Genomic DNA, 11,861 nt, shown 5'->3' with positions numbered 1-11,861 from the left:
GTGGATAGATGGAGTGCTGGCCTTGAGGTCAGGAAGACCTAAGTTTAAATACTGCCTTAGTGTCACTCTGATGAGTTATTTGACTCTGGGCACAGCAATTTAATGCAATGCTCCCTTTGCCACTTTTCCTCTGTTCATTCTCTCATCAAGCTGTCAAAGTGATCTTCCTAAAGTACATATGTGACCATGTCACCCCTATACATGTACATACTCAAACATCAGTGACTCCCTGTCATCTCCAGGATCAAATATAAAATCTGCTTGACTTTTAAAGGCATCCATAACCTGCACCCTTCCACCTTTCCAGTCTTCTTATTATATCTTACACCTCATCATGTATTCTGTGATCTGGTGGCACTGGTCTTCTTGCTGTTCATCCAAAAAGACACTCCATCTCCCAACTCAAGGTATTTTCATGGTCTGTCCCTTGAGCCTGGAATTCTCTGCCTTCTTATCTCTGCCTCCTGGCCTCCCTGCCTTTCTTTAAGACCTGGCTAAAGATCTCACCTTCTACAGGAAGGTTTTCCTCACCCCTTAAGGCCACTACCTTCCCTCTCTTGATAGAGAGCATGTGGAAAAATTGGGACGCAAATTCATTTTTGGTGGAATTGTGAACTCATCCAACCATTTTGAAGAGCAATCTGGAATTATGCCCATAGAGTTATTTAAACTGCCTATATAGCCTCTGACCCAGCAATATCACTACTAGGTCTATTTCCAAAGATGATTAAGGAAAAAGGAAAATGTATGTTTTTATATGTTTTAAATGTTTATAACAGTTCTCTTCGTGGTGACAAAGAACTGGAAATTGTATCAATGGCCATCAATTGGGGAATGGCTGAACAAGTTGTTGTATATGATTGTAATGGAATACTACTGATGAGCTCAATGGTCTTAGAAAAGCATGGAAAGACTTACACAAAATAATGAAGAGTGAATGAGCAGAACCTCTCTTGATTATTTCCAATTTATAGTACACAGCTGTTTGCACATTGTCTCTTCCAATAGATTGAGTTCCTTGAGAGCAGTTTTCCCCTATCTTTAAATCCCCAGAGCTTAATATGGTGCTTGGTACATAGTAGGTACTTAATAAATTAACTGACTTTCAGCCTCAGTTTTCCATCTGTAAAGTTATGGCCTCAAGATTTCTTCTAGGTATAGATATAGAATGCTAAGAGACCTTAGGTTACCACCTTATGCAGCAGTGTGGAGTGAGAGATAGAGACCATGGGATACAATGAGGACACTGTGGCAGAAGTCAGTTCTGGGAGAGGGAGCAAAGCAGTGCCTGGTCAGTAAGAAGCTTACTTGGGTATGGCTGGCCCAGAGCAGGTGGTGGTAGCAGTGATAGAGAAAATGAGCCATCTGATACCTTCCTAGTTAAGCTAATTATTCTTTCTAACCAGCTGGAGCACAAGTGCTAACAATACCCTTTAAAGTTTGGCACGCCTAGACAATGTATTGATTGCCCAACCCAAGTTATGGCTATGACCCTAGTCAAACTCCTTACTCATTTGGGTTTCAGTTTCCTTATCTGTATAATGATTGAGCTAGACTAGATGATTTTGACCAAGTCTTCCAACTTACAGGTTTTAAACTGCCTTAAATGGTGATTTCACACCGTCTGACTGGTATAGGCATGGAAATGATCCTACACAATGTAAATTCTTGGCTTCTACAGATCCTTGGCAGATGGAGAGACAGAATGAAAGAGCAGCTGTCAGAGATTCTATGTATCTATCAATGTAGTCCTGTACTTTTCAGTAAATTAGAAGTTAAAAAAGGTTTTGTAGGCTGCTGTGGTGTTCTAACCACCAAGTATAATGCTTCAATGGGAAACAAGTTCCAAACCGCTTAGGAACCAACTTTTATCAACATAGCTCGTTCACAAGTTGGAGACTGCCTATACTCCACGCAGGAAAAATTGAAGACGAGGCCCCAGACAAATCTGTGAAATCAGACTTTATTTTCTTGCTGCTCTCCCTTTCATTCACCCAACCCTTATTCTCTACTGACCCTTGAACAGCACAGCTGCCTGTAAGATCTTGTAACCTGTGTATTGACATACTTAGCATGGTATACATCTCTCATACCTGTTCAGGGAATATTGTACATGGAACGGTACTAACACCAAGGGTCTGCTTTGCAATTTTTTTAAAATTGTGATATTTGGATTAAAGACAGAAAAAGAATGTACATAGTGGTATTGCTGGGTCAAAGGCTATATAGACAGTTGTCTATCTCTCAAACCTGTGAAAGACCTCAACTAATATTTTCAGAATCAGCATGAAACACAGCTCAGCCCATTAAACTACAGACTAAAAATCAGCTGTGACCAAGTGCTGGTGAGGTGGGCAACCACCTGGGATATAACATGCCAAGGAGTGAAATGAACAACATCTTCAAATATTACATTATATGAACACATACGTTTTTAGTCCTGGAAAATTTTGCTCCCTCCTGCCCAGAGGTGGTAAGTCAAGCTGCATGGGGTACTATGAAGGCTCAAATTCTCTGATACAAAGCAATGGGTCTTTGGGGGGCACAAGTCAGCGAAGGAAAAAGTAATCATGAAGAGCATCCTCTTTGCCTGTAGGATGCTGTCCCATATTAACAAGACAACACAAATACTACTACTATAAGTTACCTTATTATATACAGATGGGTTGTATATATGGAAAGAACAAAGAAACTGCAGTTCAATGAAATATGCATGCATTCTCTTTCCCCCTCCTCCATGTACTTCCTTCACTCTCATACACAATTTTAAAATGGACTTAACCAAAGCTATAATGATGGTGGAACCAGGGGGACTTTGACTCAAGGCACCAAATTTAGAGGGCGCTGATAGGACCATTGGTCCTTTACCAGCACAGAACACAGTGGGTGCTTAATAAATGCTAGTTGACTGACTGAGAGTGTCTAACACCACAGTTAACAAGAATAATTAGAAGAGGAATTTACCCAGAGGCTTCTGGGATGAGCTATTCCTTTATCCTTCAGAAGTTAGGTGGACTAATGGATGAGAAGAAGCATGGTACAGAGCAGAGAGTGGTGGATTTTGACCCAGAGGACTGGGTTCAAACCTTGGGGGCAGCTAGGTGGTGCAGTAGTGCATGAGTCAGGAGGTCCTGAGTTCAAATCTCACCTCAGACACTTGACACTCACTGGCTGTGTAACCTTGGGCAAGTCACTTAACCCCAACTGCCTCATCCTGGGTCATTTCCAGTCATCCTGATGACTGTCTGGTCACTGGATTCATATGGCTTTGGAGGAGAAGTGAGGCTGGTGACCTGCACAGCCCTCCCTCATTCAAAACAAAGTGAAGTGCAAGTCATGTCATCAATTCTCTGATGGTGTGGTCTTCTTTGGCAATGAAGGATGAACACACTGAGGGAATAATGGATAGAGCACAAGACTTGAAATCAGGAAGACCTGAGTTCAAATCCAGCCTCAAATACCTATTACCTGTGTAACCTACTTAAACTCTGTCTCAGTTTCTTCAACTGTAAAATGGGAAAAATAATAGTGCCTACCTCCCAGGATTATTGTGAGGATCAAAGGAGATGATATTTTTACAATATTTGCTCTTAGTGCATTGCTTGGCCTGTTCTGCAGTAGCCTCGTTCTCATGCGCAAATCCCTCAGGGAGGGTATCGTTTGTTTTCACTTGACCCAGGCCCAGCTTATGGTATTTGCTTTGGGCATAACAACAGCCATTCTTGCTGGGTTACATAAGAGAGTCTTGATTGTATGACTTCTGGTTTACTCCATGACCTAGAGCTATCATCCACCTCCTGGAGCCTTTGTTTTCTCCTCTTATCAAAAAGAAATTAATACTAATCAGCTTCAAAAGGATGATGAATGGCTAATTCTGATGGCCTTGAAGTACTGAATAGGCAAAGTTAAAACACCATCATTAATGACAAACAAAGGGATTTGAGAGATCATCCCACTCAACACTGCCAAAAACTCTAATAACTATAAATAAAGTGCTGGAGAGGAATTTAAATACAGCAGACACAATCATGTTGTGTAAAGAATGCTGGCTCTGGAGTTAGAGGAGCTGGGTTCAAATTCCAGCTCTGTTATTTAACAGCTGTAGGATGCTGGGCGAATAATTTACCATCTTGGCAGCCTCAGTTTTTCCATTTAGCAAAATGCTTTCATTGGACTAGGTTGTACTAGGCAACTTTAAGCTCTAAGTCTAATACACCTAATGTACCCTAACCTCCTCTTAGATGCTGTTATTAAGAGTCCTTTCTCTAGGAAGCACTTTGGAAAAAATAAATCAAAAAGGAAAACCAAGAATGTTGTAAATCGTAACAACAAAAACAAACTTTAGTGGTTCCTGGCCCCCTGGGAAAGATCAATTTGATTTCTAAAAATACAAGTAGGTGGGTCGATAATCATTTAGTATGTATGTGCCTACTATGCACCAGGATTAAGCACTGAGTATGCCCAACTTTAAGGAAATCTAAATTTACAGAAGTGATAAACTAGGGAGTGATTTTTCCTAGTTACCAAAGGATTATTAAATAATAGGCATTGTTCTTCTGGATCAAGGTATTTGTTCACATATCATCAAGGGCTTTTTGGTGGAAATGAAAACAAAGGGTCTCTAAATCTGTATTAGTTATGTGTTGTAATAATATAAACTCTTCAGGAACAGGGATAGACTTGAATTCAGAGTAGCTGGGTCTGAATTCTGGCTCTAGCACTTAATAAATCCACATGACCCTAGAAAAGTAATTTCTCTCTAGAATTACTAAGTAAATGGGAGGTCAGCCCCAGAGTCAGACAGTCCTGGGTTCCAGTACTACTTCTGAATTGTTCTTGCTCTGTGACTAAAGGTAAGTCTTTTAGCCTATAAGTGCCTGGGGCAATTTTCAGAGAATAAGTTATAGTCTCAGTATAATGGAACACACACACACACACACACACACACACACACACACACACACACACACACACACACACACACACACACACACCTATATTAAGAAACCACATTGACAGCACTTACTGCCCTTGCCCAGGGGGCCAGGATCCACCAGGGTTGTTGTTCCTGCTACTGTTCACAACATTCTATGTTTTCTTTTTCAATTTGTTTTTTTTTTTCCAAAGTGCTTCCTAAAGAAAAGACATTAATCAACAGAATCTTAGAGGTGTGATAGTGGTGATGGATAGAGAGCTGGGTTCGGAGTCAGAAGACTCATCTTCAGGAGTTCAAATCTAGCCATCCTAGGTCATCCTAAACTCCTCACTATCTCCCACTCCTCCTATCCAATCTGTGGTCAATGCTTCTTGAACTCAGCTTTCAACATCTCTTGAATATGCCCCTTTCTCTCCTCTGATACTGCCACATCCCTGGCACATTCCTGGATTACTGCAACAGTCTGTGGACATGTCTGCCTGACTCAAGTCTCTCCCCATTCCAATCCATCCTCTAATAAATCAACAAAGTGATTTTCCTAAAACAAAGACCTGACTATGTCACCACCCCCCCATTCAATAACCTTTAGTGGCTCCCTATAACCTTCAAGGTTGATTATAAAATCCTTTGTTTGGGTTCAAAACCCTTCATAATCTATTCCCTTCCAACCTTTCCAGTCTTCTTACACCTTACTCCCCAGTATACTGGCCTTCCTCTTCTGTGAAGGAGATATGCCACCTCTTGACTCCACGCACAGTCTCCTGCTGTCCCCCATGCCTGGAATGCTCTCCCTCTCAATTTTCCGTGGCTTCCTTTAAGCACCAACTAAATCCTTCTTATTTCTAGTGCCTTCCATTGCTTAACTATTTTGTATTTATCCTGTATATACCTTGTTTGCATATTTTTATTTGTTCTCTCTCTATTTGATCGTGAACTCCTTCAGATCATGGAATGTCTTTTGCCTCTTTTTGTATCCCCAGAGCTTAGCACAGGGCCTGGTACACAGAACATGCTTAATAAATATTGACTGATTAATTGGTTGCTTATTGATGGATTGATTCAGAGATCACTGAGACATTGTACTTGCTCTTACAAAGGGGGAGGGGAGAATATATAGGCAAGCAAGCACATGCGCCCACACACATGCATGTAATAATCTTGTTATTATTGTTCAGTCATTTGAGTTGTGTCTAACTCTTCATAAGCCCATTTAGGACTTCCTTGGCAAAGATCCTGGAGTGGCTTGGTATTTCTTTCTCTGGCACATTTTACAGATGAAGAAACTGTGGCAAACAGGGTTAGGTCATTTGCCCAGGGTCACACAGCTAGTAAGTGTCCGAGGACAGAACTGAACTTATCACTCCAAGCCCGTCACTCTATCCACTGTGCCATCGAGGTGCCCAACAACAATGATTATTGCTAACATTTATGTAGCTTTTTAAGATCTGCAAATTACTTTTTTACTTTACTTTTATTTACTTCACTTACAATATATACACAAAACTGATACAAAATAGAACTCAATAAGAGTACTAGAGAGGGGCAAAATGCCAGCTGAGACCAAAGGAAGGAAAGGCTATTTCCAGCTAATTAGTGATATGGAAGTTTACAAAGTGAGGCAGAGCACTTAGAAGTTTGTCTATAAGCAGGGTGCCTAGGAATCCTTTTCTTAAAGCATCAATTGGCTTTGGAAGAAGAAATCACATCTTCAGGATTCAGGGTGCTTTATATGGGGAAATATTTCCATCAAGTCAACACAAATCCATTTAGTGCTTACTATGTGCCAGACACTGTACCTGTCTCTGCCTCCTAAGGCCAAGGTAGCTGAGTGTGTTACTTAGACCTTGGCACAACTGGCCAGATCAGTCTGGAACAGGAATGGAACTAGGTTTTTGTCACCCTCATCTCCCAGATGAACTACACAGACTGAATGGAAATGTGAAACCATGTTGGACTCAGACCATAGCCACATATGGCCTTTCACAGGCAACCTGAAACACTTCTAAGTCTCTGCTTTCTGTATCTGAAATAGATTCCATGAGTACATTGCAGTCATCCATCCATTCATTCATTCAACAAGTATCTTTGTTGTTTCTATATCTGTTCACTTGTGTCTAACTCTTCATGACCCCATCCACTTGAGGTTTTCTTAGAGATACTGGAGTGGCTTGCCATTTCCTTCTCTAGTTCATTTTATAGATGAGGAAACTGAAGGAAATGGGGTCAAGTGACTTGCCCAGGGTCACACAGTTAGGTCAGATTTGAATTCAGAGGACAAGTCTTTCTGACTCCAAGTCAGGTATTCTATCCATTGTACTACTCAGACATCTGCTATATGCAAAGTACTGAGGAGGGCTCCTAGGGATACAAAGTTTCAATGAAACACAGACCCTGGCTCCCAAGGAGGTTATGATCACTTGGTCACTGGGGACTGTAATGTATTTCCTGATCTAGTTTCCCCATTCTACACTTTCCTTCACCTCTGAGAACCAGGCAGTGATTAGTCATATAAGCTCAGGCTGGTCACTGATGTGGTTTACTTCTCTCAGGGTGGGGCCTCTGCTTTGGCGGTTGAGGAACGGCCCTTTCCGTTAACCAGTGTTTACAGTCAGCAAAGGGGTATGACTTCAGGACCACAGCCCCCAGGGAGACTGCCCAGCCTCTACAAAACAGGGAGGGGAAGGCTGGCATGGAACAGGAGGAGGAAACTCAAAGAGATCACAATTTTAAGCTAAACTACATGGAGAAAATAAAAAAATTGAGATACAGAAGCTGCGGTAGAACACAATTTACTCTCTGTAGATGTTTCCCAGATGTATATAAGCCAATCCTAGTCTTTTGCACATCTCAAAATAAATGTTCTCTAAGCATCTTAAACTCAACATATTCAATAAATGAATGAATATTTATTAAGCACCTACTATGTGCCAGTATTATTCCATACTGAATTCATTATCTTCCCCAACCTCCCCCCCACAACCTTCCCCTCTTTCAAACTTTCTTATTATTGCTGAGGGCATAGCTGCTATCATCCCAGTCATTCAGACTCACAACTCATCCTTGACTCCTCATTCTCACCCATCCACCTATCCAATATGTTGCCAAATCTTGTCTCTTCTACCGGCACATTTTTCATATACATGTCCTTCTCTCCAGTCATGTGACTACAACACTAGTATATTCTCTCATCTCACCTAAATTATTGAAATCACCTTTTTATCTTCTCCCTGTCTCATATTTCTCCATATTCCAATCCATTCTTCATGCAGCTGCCAAAGTGATTTTCTTAAAGTGAAGGCCTGATTGGGGCAGTTATGTGGCACAGGGGATAGAGCATGGGACTTGGATCATCTTCCTGAGGTCAATCTGGCTTCAGATCCTTAGCAGGGGTGTGACCCTGAATAAGTCACTTAACCCTGTTTGCTTCAGTTTCTTCATCTGGAAAATTCACTGGAGAAAGAAATGGCAAACCACTCCAGAATTTTTGCCAAGAAAATCTCCAATGGGGTCATGAAGAGCGAAACACAAGTCAACAAAAACAAATCTAAAATCTTACAAACTGTCTTTTTTGGTAAAATATTTTGTTCTTCAATGAAATAAAATTATTAATAATAACTAGCATTTACATAGAACTTTAAGATTTACAAAGCATTTTGTTTATCCTATTTCATTACATCCTCATAACATCCTCCCTCTTTTATAAATGAGGAAACTGAAGATAACTGAGATTCAAAGACTTACTCCAAGTCACACAGCTAATAAGTCTTTGAAGCAGAATTTAAACTCAGATTTTCATGACTCTAAGCTTAATCCTCTACTCACTACTCTACTTTGTAGCCTAAAGAGACCATTGTGTTAAGGTAGGCAGTGTTATCAGGATGGTCAGACTGGAAGGGTCACAAGGCTCCAAGGAGGACTTGTCAGGCAACATACTTATGTCAGAGTATAATTGAAGAAGTGGTGAGCTGGGGAGTTTGGAAAAACATCAAGACTCTTGAATTGATGATCCTCATATAACACCAACAGCCAGCTGGCCACAGAACCCTCAAGACTGTTTATGAATCTGAGGTTTCCGACCACTCCTTGAATCTATGGGCTATGTGCACTTGGTAGCACTTGATGCCAGCGTACATAAAGTCTGGAACATGAATGCCAAACCAGGACCAGTAGGGATTTCTAATTATGCCATCCCTTACAAACACAGGAACATGCAGAGCAAGCAGGGAACAGACATTTGATTGACACCTATAGAATACAGCAACCAGCATTTCTGCTTAAATCTAATTGTCCTAATTGGATCTGCATTCACTGACCTGGCAAAGCTAGTGAGAACCCTGTAATCAGGCTGCCACTCAGGAAAAGAAAAGGGGGCTGAGATAAGAGACTAAAGCTGGCTACACAAATAATCAAAAGCATCACGTTCTTCTCTCTCCTCAACAATTTAGATTTGGTTCTTAAGGAATCAGTGTCCTGTCTTTCATATCTGAAGATTGAAGCCCCTGACCTGCTCTCAATAGGAAGTATGTTTGAAGTATCTTTCCTGGCAGTGGGGATGGATTGGCACTGATTAGTTGTGGCCAGAGACTAGAGGAAAATTAAACCCTGATTTACCATTCAGTACCTACATGACCTTGGATGAGTCACTTAATCACATAAGATCATAGATTTAGAGCTAGAAAGGACCTCTAAGATCATCTAAGTCATTTTATAGTTGAGGAAACTGAGGTCAAAAAAGGTTAAATGATTTGACCAATCATACTTACTTAAGCCAGAACCCAGGTCCTATAACTTCAAATCCAGTGAATACTCTCTTATGTCCTCATCTCAGAGGCAGCACGAGATACTGTATAGAGCACTGGGCTTGATGAATCAGAAAGGCTCAAATCCTGTCTTATTTATCAGCTATATAATCCTGGGCAAGTTATTTAAAGTCTCTGAGTCTCCATTTCCCCATATGTAAAATAGGGATAAGGATAGCAACAGCCTCACAGGGTTGTGAAGATACAGTGAGATAATGTGTGTAAAGTGCTTCACAAACCTCAATGCTTATGCGCATGTTAGCTATTATTGGTAAAGTGTCGGGAGCCATCAACAGTCATCTTGGCCTATGTCTTGTCAATGGACTCTGACAACTCTGGAGTAAAAAGGGTGAGGCTGATGACTTTACACAGCTCTGTGTCATTTGAATCCAATTCACTTGCAAGTCAAGATATCACCCCCTGATATCACTGGTCCTCTTCAAGAAAGAACAAACAACAAAAATTTAAATGGCAGGGTTGGAGCAGATGACCTTGAAAATCCTTTCCCTCTCTATATCTATGATCCTATTATGACTCATAGAGATTGAGCTATTAATCCCAGAATCATTAGGGCTACGATTCTACCTGCCAAGAAAGCCACCCCTCAATCCTATAAGATAATTTATACACTACATAGATACAACTATGTGATTAAGGGAGGCAGCCAAATTGGATAATTGAGAACAAATCCTTCTGCTCATTCCCATTTTCCCCTCTTGTCTTTGTACATTTTGATTCTTGTAGTATAGGAATTTCCATTTCTTGACCCTTGCATCGAGGCTGCCTGAGTAACTCAAAGTTTCAGAGAAGAGAATCTAAGGCTAAAACCCAGTAGAAGTGAGTGCTTAGAATCACAGAATCTTAATAGTTGGAGGGGACTCAGAGGATGTCTAATCTAATTCAAATTAGAGCAAAAAAACCTACAACATACCTAAGGCTGTGCTGGAGCTAGCTCTAACTGGCAGACTGTTAAATTTTCAGTGTGAACATTTATACCTTGGAAATGGCAAATGCTAAAAATCAGGGCTTGATTGACTGTTTTGTTGATTGTTTCAATTTCACAAAGTGGTGGATGAAATTTTAATAAAGCTTATTAAACATGCAAGTGCATCTTACACACTTTTTTCTGGAAAGCTGGTTGTTGAACATTTACCAGCATACCCCTGAACATACCCAACTGTTGAAGAGTCAGCCTTTGCTTCAAGACTTTCAGTGTGGGAGGGGAAGGATTTGATAGAAGGCTCCCTATTCCATTCTTGGATAGATCTGATTTAGGAAGTTTTTACTGATAGTACGTCTAAAATTGTCTCTTTGCAATTTCTACCCCCTGCTCCTAGTTCTGATCTGTGGAGCCAAGCAAAACAGGGCTAATCTTTCTTCCACATGACTGACTTTCAGATCCTTGAATCCAGCCATCGTGGCCCCACTGCCATCTCTATGGTTGCCTTTATTAATTATAGAAATTCTGCACGAGAAAGGCAATGCTAGAAAATTGTTTTCATTTCTGCTTTTAAAACTTTCCCTTGTCACATAAGAAAAAAATTCTTTAGGTTTCCTAGGGATTTATGAGTTTATAAAAAGGAACACTTAAAGGTCTACAAAATGCTTTGCAAACATCTCAGTTTTATCCTCACAACAACCCTGGGAAGTAGGTGCTATTATCATTTTCATCCCTATTTTACAGACGAAGACGCTGGGACAGACAGAGGTGATGAAACTTGCCCAGGGTCACTCAGTTAATAAGTGTCTGAGGCTGGATTTGAACTCAGGCCTTCCCGATTCCAAAAGGAACATAGTATACTGTGCCACATTACCTGTCTCTAATTTTAGTAAGTCTTCCTGCTAAAGATTTTCAGAATCTTTATTCTATGCTATAAGAGGCTATTTTGTTGTGTTTTGTTTTTTATGCCAAAATGGGTAAAAGATTTATTTTTTAAGTTTTCAACTTTATTTTAAACTGTGGTAAAAAAATAAGGAAGAAAAAAACATTTCCATGTACACAGAAGAACATAAGAGAGGATTTAAAATAATGCAATAAATTTCCATTTCAAGAAAATCTATATAATAATATTATACATTGTTTTTGAGAAGCTGTTTTTGATATGGGTCTTTTACAAGACATTTCT

The 11,861-nt window shown here is 40.3% G+C and overlaps 1 protein-coding gene across 4 annotated transcripts in view; it reads right to left on the bottom strand.

Moving 5' to 3' along the window:
• The window catches only part of NCALD (neurocalcin delta), a 579,604-nt gene that overhangs the window by 94,242 nt on the left and 473,501 nt on the right, over nt 1–11,861 (bottom strand). The window contains exon 1 of one of the 4 annotated variants that reach the window (XM_072603371.1): nt 5,027–7,900. The exons of the other annotated variants lie outside the window; for them this stretch is intronic. The gene's annotated coding sequence lies outside the window, so the exon portion shown is untranslated. Of the gene's footprint in view, nt 1–5,026; nt 7,901–11,861 lie in introns of those variants that run through there. 4 annotated transcript variants of the gene reach the window in all.

This window comes from Notamacropus eugenii, chromosome 4 (genome assembly GCF_028372415.1).
Source record: "Notamacropus eugenii isolate mMacEug1 chromosome 4, mMacEug1.pri_v2, whole genome shotgun sequence".
Lineage (NCBI taxonomy): Eukaryota > Metazoa > Chordata > Mammalia > Diprotodontia > Macropodidae > Notamacropus > Notamacropus eugenii.
The sequence above is the reverse complement of the archived record's forward strand: the minus strand, read 5'-3'. Positions and strand labels throughout refer to the sequence as shown.